This window comes from Macrobrachium nipponense, chromosome 2 (genome assembly GCF_015104395.2).
Source record: "Macrobrachium nipponense isolate FS-2020 chromosome 2, ASM1510439v2, whole genome shotgun sequence".
Lineage (NCBI taxonomy): Eukaryota > Metazoa > Arthropoda > Malacostraca > Decapoda > Palaemonidae > Macrobrachium > Macrobrachium nipponense.
In genome coordinates, this window is record NC_087201.1 from 39,309,901 (window position 1) to 39,325,171 (window position 15,271).

The window sequence follows — 15,271 nt, forward strand, 5'->3', positions numbered from 1 at the left end:
CACCTTAGGTACTTAAACTTTCAGGCCGTAATTTGTGATACAAATGTTTTCAGGACAAACACCTTCCGTTAATCTTATAGTTGTGTTGTGTCTCACCTGACCTCACGGATTAGTGAAAGGTTTGTATGGTCAGGGCATCTCCATAATGACAGCCAACCTCCTTGATTGGCCCAGGGTTTAAAAGGATGAACCACGGTCTGGGGCAGAAAGCTTTAGGTATAAGTACTACCTTACATATGTGGAATTAATGTTCTAATTACAAACAAAATATTTAGAATCTACCCAATAGGTGTATATAATAAGTGCATGTTTGAGAGTACTAAGAAAACTACAATGTATGGCAAAGGTTATATTTACATATATCTAACTAGCTGACCAACCAAGTGCTGCCCAGGAAAACTGAATAACAAATGATAGACTCTCTCTCTCTCTCTCTCTCTCTCTCTCTCTCTCTCTCTCTCTCTCATCTTAAGAAGTTGCTTCAGTTACACTGCCTAGCATTTTTGACACTTTATATTTCACTACATCTCACCCCCATTCCTACTAGGGTTGGATTTGGACCTGAAGGGTGTCAAGAGTGTCTCTTCATCTCAGCGACCTTGAAAACTCTTGATTAGTCTCTAACATCTGTCATTTTTTGCATTATAGTTTTTTCACCCCTCCTTAACACCCCTTCCTATCATGGCTGAACCGGCGTCAACAACCTCGTCGTTGCAACTCCATCAAGAAGTAATTAATCAATCAATCATGGCTGAACTTGGACTTAAAAGCCATAAGGAGTGTCACTATTCATCTCAGCAACATCAAAAAATGGATTAGACATTGATATCAGTATTTTTTTTTTGTTATTTTTACATGTCACAATCTTCCCACTCCTTCTCAATACCCCCTTCCTATCAGGGCTGAACTTGGACTTAAAGGGCATCGTGAGTGTCACTATTCATCTCAACAACATCACAAACTATGGATTACACACTAATATCTGTAATTTTTCTGTTATTTTGACATGTCACCCACTTCAGACCCTTGCCTATCAGGCTGAAAGTGACTTAAAGGGCATTGGGAGTGTCACTAATCTTCTCAGCGACCTTAAAAACTATGGATTATATACTAATATCTGTCAATTTGGCTATTTTTACATGCCCCTTTCCAATCTGGGATGAACTTGGGCAAGAGTCACTATTCTTCTCAGTGATGTTAAAAACTATGGATTAGACACTAATATCTGTCGTTTTTGGTTATCTTTATACGTCACTCCCTTCCCATACCCTCCTCACCCACTTCCTATCAGGGATGACCATGGACATAATGGTATTGGGAGTGTCACTAATCATCTCAGCGACCTCGGAAACTATGGATTAGACACTAATATCTGCCAATTTCAGTTATTTTTAGGTCATCCCCTCCCACTCCTTCCTCACCCACCTTCCGATTAAGGCTGAACTTGGACTTAATGGGAGTGTCACTATTCATTTCAGCAACCTTGAAAACTAATGATTAAACACTACCATCTGTCATTAGACACTAAAATCTGCCAATTTCAGTTATTTTTACATGTCATCCCCTCCCATGCCTAAAACTAAAAAATTTTCCCTACATTCCATGAAAAGTTGAAAATTACTCTTTACAACCCCTTGTGGAGCCTCTTTTACAAGACATTCAAATTTTACCAACTTATAGATGTTTTTCTAATAAATAATTTTATTTTATTTTGTAAAATTATAATTACTGCTCCCACAATGTCAAAACAGATAAGAAATAGAATCGGTAAAAAATTTTTAGCATATTTGTTGAAAAATATTTATGTAAATTTACCGAGAACAAAGATTAATTAACTTTATTTTACTTTTACATGTTTTTCCTTTTTTTCTTTGCACTTTTCTTTCTAAAAGTACATTTACAACTGACATGCTATCGTAAAAGACAATAAAAAACCAACAACAACCCCTTGGTATATTTACCAACAAATTTACAAAAAGACATCAAATGAGATAGACATAAGACATTCCCCCTTGAAGTTAGAAGCAGAACTAAAGTCCTGAGACCCCCAATTTGTGATTTTAGACAGTGTAAAAGTTCCCATTTGTGAATTTATGGGCTCTAGAAGTATTAGCACCTCTTTCCCGCCCGATTTTTTCCAAATAAATGTCGCATAATATTGTTTACCTATAGGATCAATCTGTCCACCACCCCAACCCTGTTATTACTACTCGCTAGGATCAATCCGTCCATTAAGTGGTTAAAGGGCATTTGGACTATCCTTATTCATCTTAGCAACCTCGGAAATTATGGATTAGAGACTAATATCTGTCGTCTTCGGTTATTTTTACATGTCACCCCCTTCCTATTGGGGCTGAACTTGGACTTGAAGGAGCATTTCGAGTGTCACTATTCATCTCAGTGACCTCGAAAACTATGGATGGAAATCCGCGACATCTTGAAAAGTAGTTCCGACAGGAGACATATCCTATCTGCAACACCAACCATGGAAGACTGCTCATTTTCTCTGGTATACCACAGCAGAGGACTGTCTGAGGTATCCAGACATCTCTTTTGCTGCACAGCATGAAAAGCCTCTTGCTTGCTAGATATGGTGGTACTGCTCTATGTGTGGTTGACACAGAAGGTTATACCAGGGATGAAACTCCCTCAGTGCCTCGGAGAACAGAACTAGTATGTCCTGTGGCCATTTGGGAGCCACCAGAATCATCCTGAGATTCAGGGCAATTAACATTCTACTGATCACCTTGTGAATCAGACAAAATGGAGGAAAGGGGTAAATGTCAAGGCTGTCCCACAGGTGTTGAATACATCCTCCACAGCGCCCCATGGGTCTGGCATGAAGAAACGAAGACCTGAAGTTTTCTGTTGTGCTGGGTGGCAAACATATTTATGACTGAATGCCCCAACAGGTCAAACAACCTTTCCGTGATGTTTGGGTGAAGAGACCACTCTGTCCCTATCACTTGATTCTGGTGACTGAGCTTGTCTATCACTACGTTCCTCTTGCATGGAATGTACCTGGCTGACAGCTCCACCAAGTGAGCCACTGCTCACTCGTGCACCTGCATTGACAGCCAGTGAAGTGGGAGAGATACAAGACCCCATTGCTTGTTGACATATGGCACCACCATTGTGTTGTCGTTCATCAACACCATGGAGTGTCCCCTCACTCAATTCAAAACTCTTGGAGAGCCAGGAAGGCCACCTTGAGTTCTAGAATATTGATGTGAAGGTATCTGTCATGTCAGTTCCACACTCCTGAAGTTAGCAACTCCTCCAGGTGTGCACACCATCCCTCTGTTGATGCATCTAAGAACAGAAGCATGTTGGGAGGGGGTGTATGTAGGGATACTCCTATTTTGAGGTTGTTCCAAATCCTCTCTCGCGTCCTCTGATAGGCGAATGAGAAGGAATGAGGATCTCAAGACTACGACCAATGCTCCTTCACTCTCCACTGGAGAGAATGAAAGTGAAGCCATCTGTGGGGGACCAGCTTCTCCAGTGATGACAGGTGACTGACTATGACTTGTCATTGCCTTGCTGGTTGTTCAAGACAGGAACAAGTGTATTACCCTCCTGAACTTGCTGATATGAGAGTCTGAGGGGAAAACTCTTGTTGCTACCGTAGCTATCAGCAAGCTCAGATACTTTATCCTCTGCTTGGGGGTGAGATTGGACTTTTAAAAATTTTCCACAATCCTGAGAGCTCACTAGGACTAGCCAATCATCCAGGTACCTCAACAGACATATTCTACATGAATGGACCAAAGCTGACATGAAGGTGAACAGTCGCATGAACATGTGAGGAGGGGTTGAGAGCCTGAAACAGAGTGCCCTGAACCGGTATATTGTCTCCCTGAGGATAAAGCGAAGGTACTTGCAGGAGAATTGATGGATGGGTATTTGAAGATACACATCCTTCAGATCGACAGTAAGCAAGGGAGAGATGTCTATGACCGGTCTCCATTGCACCCACAGCCGCCCCACCCCCCTCCCCCCCAACCAACTGCCCCCAAAGCTTTCTTGTAAGGTTGTAAAAGCCTGAGGAATGATTCGACATGGCTTCCACAGCGCCCTTCTTCAGCATGGCTTGCACTTCTTCCTTGAGTGCAAGACCCTTCAGTGAACCAGGAATGTAAGTCAGGAGACGGACTGGGTTGTTGGTGAGGGGTAGCTGAGACTTGAAAGGGAGTAGATATCCGTCCCAAAGGATATCCACTACTCAGGTTTTGGCTCCATGTCACTGCCACGTCCCAATGGCTTGACAGGCGGGCCCCCAACCAGTGGCAGCAGCTGGAGTAGAATGCCACCCCTAGTGTCCTCCCTTCTTCCCCTTGCCTCCTTTACCTGATGGGAAAGAGGCTGGATATGTGTATTGGAAGAAGAAAGCTGGGTTTTCCCATGCATGCTCTTCAAAGGTGGGGCTGCAGCGCGATGCGAAGACCCGGAGGTCTTGGTCACTGCCTGGTGAACAAGGTGGTCATTATCCTCGAAACAGCGATTGTCCACTGCAGCATCCACCAACTTTGTAGGGAAGAGGGAAGAGGAAACCAGCAATGGTTGGTTCCATAAGGTCAATGTTGACTTAGGCTCAACCAACCCAGCGATCTGATCCAGGACAGCATCCCTCCTCTTCAGCACTACGTTTGCCCACATTTTTGCCATCTAGTGGGCCAGGTAGAAATAGCCCTATCTCCAGACTGGCACAGTCTCCTGAAAGTGGAGACCTCCCTGGGCATGATAGCATCTGAGGAAGCAGACACTGTGGATACTGTGAACGACCACAGATCCAACCAGGAGACTGCCTGGAGAGCTGTCATAGCGGTAGCCTCAGGTTCAATGCTTCTTGCTGCAAAAGGGAGACTCTTTCCTCAGTAACATGCCGCAACAAGAGACCCGGGTCTAGATGAAACAAGTCCAGGTCAATCTGTTTAATTAACAAGTACCTCTCCCAGGACGTGTAATAGTGCTTCTGACGAGGCAGAGAGGAGGAAGCATCTCGTCTGAACTGTTTGATTGAATAGTCTTGAAGCTGCATAGGTGGTGACTGTTGCACAGAGGTGTATACAGCAGTTCTCTTCTCAAAATGTTTCTATGATGTCTTGAAATTAATTTTAGTTTGGGTACGTGATTTTGATATGGGGAGATTTTTCCAAGATGGTTGCCAAGATGGCTGCCGGACCGGAATCAGTTGTGTACGAAAATTTATCTCTATCTTATAATTGAGGGCTTCCAGAAAAAAATACACAATTTCAAAGTTGTTTAGAATGCATTTTTACACATTGGGTTTGAATTTATAAATTCATTTACTTATATTATTTGTTGTAGTGTTACGTAAAAATATGCCAAAAATAATTTTCCCAGGGTTTTTTAATGAAAATACGTCTGCATCTCACAAACGATTGCTTCCGGTAAAAAATGACACGAGTTCAAAACTGTTCAAAATACATTTTTACTCCAAGTTTTGTCATTTATAAACCAATTTACTATTGAATTGTTGTTGTTTCCTTCTCAATTTGAAAATATTGTTATTGGTTTAGGCTCCTTTCACGCCACAAAACTAATCTTAGGACAATGCCTGGATAACAATGGCATTACAGAAGCACTGATAGAAACTGAAGTATTCGGCTCAATAGCAGTCGAGAATGTACTAAAAGGCAATCACTATTCAAGAGGAGTTCAAGGTATGGCTAACGCATACAATTTTGTGAGTTTTTTGCTAACACAGAATATAAAAAATATCAGTTACTCTTCGCACAACTTAAGGAGCTTGAAGATTTCTGTGCAGAAAAGGGCTATTACAGTTCAGGAAAGAAAGTAAAAGATGTACATCATCTTTTGCAAGATTTTCCTACAGACTTTATGATGTTTGTGGTCCGAAGGGGAATTTGTTAGGTGACAATAATTTCGTCCTCTAGTGGGTTACGAGATTATATTATTATCTAAAAAATTCCCCTTTGGTTAACATAGGGTTTTAACAATACTTAACCATTAAATATGAAAATATATTCAAGTTCCGAGGTAGAAGCTAAATTGGATATTAAAGGACATTTGGCTTTGGCTTGTATAATATATATACTATACTAATATATAATAATATATATATATTATATATCTATATATGTGTGTGTGTGTGTGTGTGTGTGTGTGTATATATATTCTTATATGTTGTTACTTTCGTAATACATATCATCCTCTCTGTGATTTTATGAAGTGTTGTAAAATGGTTTGCAATATTTTCAGATTCCTTATTTAGCTAATAATGTATGCTCAGATTTCGCATAAAAACATAAGATGTGATTAAGAGAAGTTAGCATATACCTAAGATGTGGAAAAAGAGAGAGAAATTTTTGCATTGTACATTAGCTGCGAGGCAAGCTCGTCACCAAGGTTTCGTTTTGTTTTCATAACATGTCAACACTTCTGATAAGGGAGTTGTTTTTTGGAACATGTTGAGCATACAACGTACATGACTGGTTTCAAATGTGTATGTCTTTGTCGAGAAGTCACATGGATATTTCACCATGTTCCTATGGTATTGCATCATCTTTTCGTAAGATTGTTCTAGAACCTTCTGTTTAAGCATACTTCATCTTTGGGAAGTGACATCAATAAATAAGGACTTTCAGGTCATGTAGAGGTCATGGCTAAGACAGTGTTAAAAAGATAGCCTATTTGAAGGTTTAAAACTATCACATTCTTTATACTTTCTTAAAAAAATATTAATAATTATTCCTTTCGTATTAAAATACTTTTATTGTCTTAAATCACATAATAATAAATGTTATTTACAATTGTAATTCCAATTTCTCTTTAGATATTGTTTTGAAAGATAATTTTTATGAAAGTAGCTGTCTCTCGGCCCCAAAATGTTTTGTGTGACAAAATCCACTGCTAAGCTTCTGTAAGAAAGGAAAATTATTCCGATTTAAGACCTCATTGCGTTTGGGCGATTCTCTCTCTCTCTCTCTCTCTCTCTCTCGTAAAAGATTCAGTGATAACGTTTAATGTAAAAATTTTTATATAAAGTTGTTGGTCACTCATATAAATTTTAGATTTGATATTTCTTAAGAGTGTTTATTTGTGGAATCTGAACAGACGTTGTAAAAGTGTGTAACAGGCGCCTCGTGTGTAAGTGTTTATCGGTGATTTCGAAAAAGGCCTTCTAATATTGGTATACCAAGGTAAGAGTTTTTTCAGTAAGTTCATTGCTCCAAACTTAAACTTAAAAAGTACTTGAAATACTGAAAGCACTGGAATTATTCCAGTAGGAATTTTTACCAGTTTTCCACATTTTGGTGTTGGTGATTTTTTTGTGCATTTATCCATTTTTCTTATTGAAGTGAGTTTTTGTGCATTTGTCCATTTTTTCTTATTGAAGTGTGTTTTTTATATATATTCTGTGTGATTAATGCTTTCTTTTTGCAATTTTGGTATTTTCCACATTTTTCTGTGTTTTCATTTGCATTCACAATTTGATTAATTTAATTGTTTTCATTAATTAATCATTGCATATTTAATTGAATTTAACTTTTGTGAATTAATTTGCATTTACTTAGAATTAGTTTCCAAATTTTAGTTATTGCCTAACACTTGGAATTTCATTTGAATAATTCAATTCCTTGGTTATTTAATTTTCTTGATTTTTGTGATAAATTAATTTTGATTTAATTTTTCTCAATAATTAATTCAAGAATTAATTAAACTTTGTGTTGTTTTCAAGTAACAGTAAATTTCCCTGAGATTGTGATTTCACTTATAAATTTGGAGGTTGATAATAAATTTTTGTATTTAAAATTTCCATAAGTTTTTTCTCTTTCACCAGTATATTTAATTTTGTTTAGGTAGAAATATAGAGTGGTACTTGAGCTGTTTTCCTTCAATTTAATTGAAGTGAGTTAGAACCAGGGAAGTACTTAGACTTTTAAAATCAGGGAAACACTTAGACTTTTAAAGTTGTTTATGGAGTGATACCTTTTAATTAATTTAATTACACATAAGATTACCTCACACCTGTTTTAATGAACTTAGTCTGATTTTCTGCAATACTGGTAAGTTGTTTAAGGGATCACTGTTGCCTTCAGAGTATTCAATCGTATTTTACCTGTGATGAAGGTTCAGGTGTCTGGCTGTTGTGAGGTAATAGTTATTTATTGGCAAGTGTAGTAACCAGATACTTGACACTTCGTCACAGTATGTATGCATGTATACACACACACACACACACACACACACACACACACACACACACACACACACACACACACATATATATATATATATATATATATATATATATATATATATATATATATATATATATATATATATATATCTCTTTTTTGTGAACCTTAGTGCACATCTTAAATATTTTACTTGTACAGCAAACGTCATTACAAAGTATTACATGCAATGTAATCTTGCGATGCATACTTTTCATATATTTTTCAGATATCTTATTCAAGTCTTTTAAGTTTCTTACTAGCATGGCATATCAATTAGTTTATGATAACATTAGCCATTCTCTTATTTCTTTGTTAATTTCTATCTTTGTTCTTATCAAAATGTATTACGTTAAATTGAGATAGTTCTCGTTTTTTTAACATAGAAATTCTGTAATAACGAATTTTCCTTACACAAAATTGTCATTATCAAGCTTAGATGTGCATTTTAAAATTTTTTGAACTAGTTTAATTTTTTTTCTAGAAACACTTAGTTTCCAGTTACAGACAAATTTTTTCAACAAAACAGACAAAATAAGTGTTTTTGGCACAAACTATACCATATTATAAAAATGATTATGAAAAATTGTATCTATAAATGCCACATCAGAGTGTATAAATGCTTTTTGTACCATTTTGAACTCTTGTAATTTTTTCTGGAAGCTCTCATTTACGAGACAGACAAATTTTCGAACAACCCGAATTTGGTCCAGTCTATAAGATGTTCAAAATCTCTCACGTGACAAAAGATGGCCTTTGAGCTGTTTGCAACCCATAGTACATTATATTTATGCTGCGTGTCTCTCTTACCAGATTGTTCAATATAAAGTTTAAGGTTTGAACAATTAATTTTGTGTGCCCATACTATTGGCATTAGTGGTTAATTACAAAATAATGAATTCTTGATTGACAAGTGTTACTAAAACAGCATTTATTTTCACACATTTCAGCCTACGTACAGCTGACAAAACTCACAACGATATGGCAAGACAATAATATTTTCAGTGTCAAAAATACTAGACCATTTATGAATATAAAATATTTCTTTTGGTACTTTGGAGGCAACTATCAATAACATTCAGTGGGTAACATAATTCTCCAGCAATTTCATAGCTGTTCTGAACTTCCTCTGCTAAAAGTTCCGAATCACAAATTCTGTACGCTCACAAAAACATCCCTGAGAACTAGAAGACTGATCATTTTACCCTGGGGTGATGGCTGGAAAAATTGTGAATGAAAGCATTCACTTGTGTTGGTTTCCGATATAATTTGAATTTAAAGCCGTTGGTGGTTTTCATAAAGACTGTGTCAAGAAATGGCAGGGTATTATTTTGCTGTTTCCAATTTGAATTTTATGGATGGAACCGGGGGATCATGATCCAGAGGTCACAGGCAAATTATGTCGTCGAAACATCTGTACCATATCAAAGTAATCGCAATGACACTAGTAGGTACCTGGTTTCATAAAATTCCATGTACATATTCAAGAGTTGAAGAAAAGCAACTTTCCATTGATAGGCCTTTTCAATATACATGTATGTAATGATAGCTATAAGAAATAATAGTAGATGAGGTAGCGTAAAAACAGAGAGAGAGAGAGAGAGAGAGAGAATAATCAAAGTACAGTGAAAATAATGAGAAAAAGAAGGAGAAGGAGAGAGACTAATCAGAGTATGTACAGTGAAAATAACGAGAAAGAGAAAGAGGAAAAGATAGAGAGGGAATTGAGCTTTGGTGTGTGAGCCAGAATTTGATCAACAAACCTTAGTCACAGGAAGTTGAACCATAACACCATCGCAATTAAAATCTTAAGACCGTCATCAAAGCTTTGACCTGTGACCCCTCACCAAACTTACTCAGCTTCTATCGAGAACGCAACTCCACCTCCAGGAGGAGGTATTAACATGTTAAGTTACTGACTCTGCCTGGAAAAGGAGGAATTAACATGTTAACCCCACCTAAAAGGGGATGGGGACAAGATGAGGAAAGACCGCTCCACGAATCAAGAATCCAGTTGGGCGGAGAACCAGACCCTACACTGCCTAAGGAGGTGGTGCCGAATTCGAACCGAGGGTGGCTGAATTTGAGAACGACAGAAGAAGCCAGAGAGGACTGGCAGCCGTCGTTCAGAAAAGAAGTAGAAATATTGCCAGGGTCCAAAAAGAGATCTATAAGCTTTGTAGTTGTAACTCTAATTCTTTGCACAGTAAAGAAAGAAACTCTGCCGTTCGTCTCATTCAAACTTCTCCTGAGAGATTAAGCCGATTAAGATTACTAATCCAGAACTAACATTAAGAAGAAGCATAAATTAAACATAGAACCAGACTGCAGAACGAATCATCAATAAGCAAGAAGCAGGTAAGTGAACATAACTCGAACACTCTACCTCACAAAAACACACCACTTGTACATATTTGACTTGTCAAATATGTATATGGAATTTTATGAAATAATTACCCATCAAAACCTCTGTTGGGCAACGGGGCCATGCGGCGTGATGGTATACCCGTGGGATTCCTTCAAACAGGCAATGATGCCTCTTTGCTTGGTCAATCTCTTGGTTAGGGCTACCACCAGATGCCCCCAGGGAACTTGAAGATCCAGGTATTTTGGAAAAAGATGTCTGGAAGATTGAGTCCGTGGGAGAACGTCCTAACGAGGTTATACATCTTAATCACCCCTTTGAACTAGAGTACCTCAGAGTAATGACATCTGAGGCAATCTTTTGAAGTTCTTGCGTTTGATGTTCATTAGTTGCTTACCGAGAGATGGGCACACATCCACGAACTGACTTTTGTGTTCTAATCACATATCACATAGAAGAAGAGGATGGGTGGCTGGGAGGAGAAAGGATCTCTGTTGATCTCATATGAAATACCAAAACACAAATGCTTACACATCCGAGAAATTCTATACGAATGACAATGCTGAAGCTTGAAACAAGCTGTACACAAGCACACTTCTTACATCAGAGGAGGAGTTGGTTGGGGAAACGATTCAGGTCCGATTCCTGATCAATCAGTTTGGCCTCTGTTAACTGAAGCTGAGAATTATGTACCTGGTAGTTACCCAACGACAGTGGGTCACAGTCAGGGTGGACAAGGATTTGAGGACAGTCGCCTCAGCCATTTATTTAAGAATATGAAAATTTTGGTACTAGAGGGTAAGCTGTCTGTTTGCCTTTCATGTGCTTTGGAGTTGAAGGGTCATTTCAAGTATACTGGTCAGTTTCACTTTTAGCCAGGAATGACTGCTTGTTGTTCCTTGGGGAAAGGTTATAGTGGGGCAGCTTACTGCAATGGTGGGGACCTGCCAGACATAAGTGTGACACTTAGTATGGTGTTTCTTTACACCCTAATGAACAAGTCTGGTCATGGATATTTAAAATTTAGGTTTGCGTTCTCGAGAAGCCACGCCCCTTTTGACCACGCCCTTTGCAGGGTTCACCAAACTCTCATTTTCCACCAGAAACTTATCATTTGAACAAAGTCTAGATCGTTTTACAGGTTTTTTTTTTTATATTGTGCTGAGTCGATTTTTCACACTATCAAATGGACCAGACATGTTTGTGTCAGTATTTGGAGTGTTCAGCATATATGTTGTGGGCGAATAAAAGAAATTCTTTGAAAAACGGTTTTCTGTTAAAAAAATTTCTTCCTTTACAAGCTGTGGTTTCATGTGTACACATTTGAAGAAAAACTTAGCAAATAATGAGTTCTTTCAGACAGACATGACCAAGATGAATAAGGTGTCACCTCTTATCCATGAACAGTGTTTAGAGAAGCACACATTCTTGTCTATTTTTACATGCATTCAAGTCCAACCTTTCCACAAGAACATCTTTTGCACCAACTGTCAGTCTGACAAACACACTTAACCAGTTCACGGCAAGATGCAGAGGCTGCTGGAAGGGTTGTCCACACAGGAGCCCAGGATCTGGTGGTTTCATCCTTTGTCCAGCACCAGTTTTCTGCTTGCTGTGGCTGATCACAGGTGGCCCAGATACCTGTTTGATAGGTTGCACGTTTTGAATGCTGCAGTAAGGCATCTTGGATTGGTGTAATGCCATCCATTGACTTGCTTCTTTGGCAGAACAGCTCCTTGCGTGCTTCATTGACAGACTCCAGCTAGCTGGTTTTATCATAAAAGACAACAGTGGGGCATTTCAATGTTCTTGGGAGTGTAAGGATTCTCTGTCATCAGAATGAAGGCATCTGTCACCTCAGGATAGCACTTCCATGCGTCCTAAGCTGTTTTTTTCCCTCTTCCATAGAAAGATGATGAAGTGTCGCAACCAGTAAAACTGTGGAATGCAGGCAATGCCACACACTTCTTTCCCAAGCCCTGAGCAATAGCATTGATATGGATGTAGGTAAACTTCTTCCCTACTCTAAAGGCCACCCATACGCTTGCTGCTGGACATATGTCTCTGAGATGGTAGAAATTTCCAAGCAGGATGATGACAACATCAGTGTCAATGGTGAGCACCAAGCATTCTTCAAAGTATCTTGCAAGTGAAGGACAACACAAGTGTCTGCCTCTTCATGATCACATTGCGGCATACTGTGGTTTGACCCGTCATGACAATCCCCTGACCGCGTGTGGTGATGACTTCCTTATCTGGGGGAAACTTGCTCTATGCAATTTTGTCTGAGAGGAATGCAAACAGTTCCCGCTTGTTGTCTGAGTCTGAAAAAGTCATGCTATTTTGCAGGAATCTTGTTCTGACCCTTGACCTTTCTGCGTGTTCCTTTCCCCCTCTTTTCTCTTGTGGATTCCTTGATGCTGTACTTTGTATACTTGTCCCAAATGACATCCAGTCTTTGAGAACTCTCCAGCTGATTTCTGAGGTAGGGGAGAAACACAACATCTATGTATTTTTCAAACATTGAAACCCCACCAGTTGGCAAAAACTACACAACAGCAACACCATCTGCAACTTTTATGTCAAAGATACTAGGGGCTTCTGTTCTGATGCTGGTTTCTCCAATGCAGCTTTGATGTCAGGCTCAGTGCCAATAACTTCCAAACTAGGACACTTGTCAGATTCTTTTGCTTCAGCAACACCCTGAAGGCATGCTTCAATGTCCTCATCACCCAACTCTTTTGCATCAACAAAACTTTAACCCTCCGTTTGTGTTGCCTTCATCAGGCATATCATGAGGTCCGACTTCGTCCCCAGGCGCAATCTGCCTCTGTCTGAAAGGGCAGGTGGACATTTGTTGTTTTCATGCATGAAAAAGTGTCCATATCCATTTCTCTGTGCTGCGCAGCAATGTACAGACGGGAGAAGAGATCCACAACTGTCTTAAGAGTTGCAATCTTCTCTGATTTTTTTGTCTTTACATTTGGTGCTGATGACCTGGACAGTGACAGTGAGTTCTTCTTGACCGAGGCAGGGATGGACGCACTGCTCTCCAGCAGCACAGATTTCATGTAACCCTCAAACTGCCACTTACATAGTGCCTCCACATTGTGATCTGTACTCATAACTGATTCATCCAACACATCACAGGTGTCCAAAGTTAGAAGCCCAGGAGACTTGTGCAAGAAAGGGCTGCCCATTTCAAAGATGATTTGTGAAAGATCCACTGGAAATTTCATTTATGGTGAGCCCTAACAAAGGTGAGAACCAGGAGTTCTAGCCTGACTGTATTCCAATACTGAAATGTTAGACTCTTCTCAGTCATGTCCTGTCTCCATGCTTCTTTTGCCTCTTTTATGTATAGATTAAGAGAAATTTATACTGACAAATCTTCGCAGAAGTCTAATGCAAATTTGAGTTAGATTTGAGGGAAAAAAATGTGATTTTTCGGGAAAAAAATTATATAAAATAAGTATCTTAAAGATATATAAAAACCAATGCGTCGTTTTTAGAGGATGTGATGACAAACAAATGAAAGCAAACAGAATTTGTCTATCATAATTACAACCAGAGTTATAAGCTTTTGAAAAAAAGGAGTCTGGCAACCATTTTGGATCCGATACCATGGAAATGATGAGATGAAAATTCAAAAAACCAATTTTTTTGGCTGCTCTAATCAAACTACATCAAGTTAAGTATAATAGCATTCCATAAAGCAACAAACAAACAAAAATTTTTTGGGCTCCCCTCAAATTAGCGACAAGTAAAGCTCAGATAGGGGACCGGCCGGACATACAAACATGGAAGTCTGAAAAGATCACATCTGATGAACTTGGAATGGTAAGAAAAATGGACTCAGCATCATCCCAAACCCCTAAGGTCAAAAGGGGCGTGGCATCGCGAGAACGCAACCTGAATTTTAAATATCCACGGCTAGATTTGTTCATTAGGGTCTACAGAATCACCACACAAAGTGTCACACTTAAACGCGGCAGTTCCCCATCTGAGCGTTATTTGTCTTTAAGCTGCCCCACTATTACTCAGGTCCACCTGAGAAAAAACCGTCATTTACCCCTAAACGATCGTGCATGCGTACGGATATGGCGCTATACTTCTTCATGCGCTCTCTTGTGTAGCTACTTCATTATTTTTCTCTCTTAGTGTTATTCTTTCGCTTCTGAATAATGACACCCTTCCCCCCAATTTCCAGTCTGTCGCTTCTGAATGATTTGTTTATTTTTGATTAAAAGCTTGGAATCTTGTTCATCTAATTCCTGCCTTTAGATGGACGTTTATTTTATTTTTTTCATTATGGAACTTGTGTAAAACCCTGGTCAGAGAACCACAGGTAAAATCAGTTCATCTTTCTGATTTTATTTTTATTTGGTATCCTTAGGATTTGTACTGAACTAATACTAAAAGAACTTCGTATCTGCTAAATGTCAATCAAGTTTGAGGATACTCGGTATTGGCATGACGAAATATTCAATACATTAATGCATATTTTGGTCTAGTAATCGTAAAAATAAATATTATAAAAAAAAATCGCTGCTTTATAGGGTTTCTAGAAGGCTTCAGGACATTTTAATGTTTGTATCTTGATCCAGTTATTGTGGCTCAGTTTAACCCAGAACACACTGAATTAATGAAGAATGAGGCAGGTATCTTAATAACATAGTCC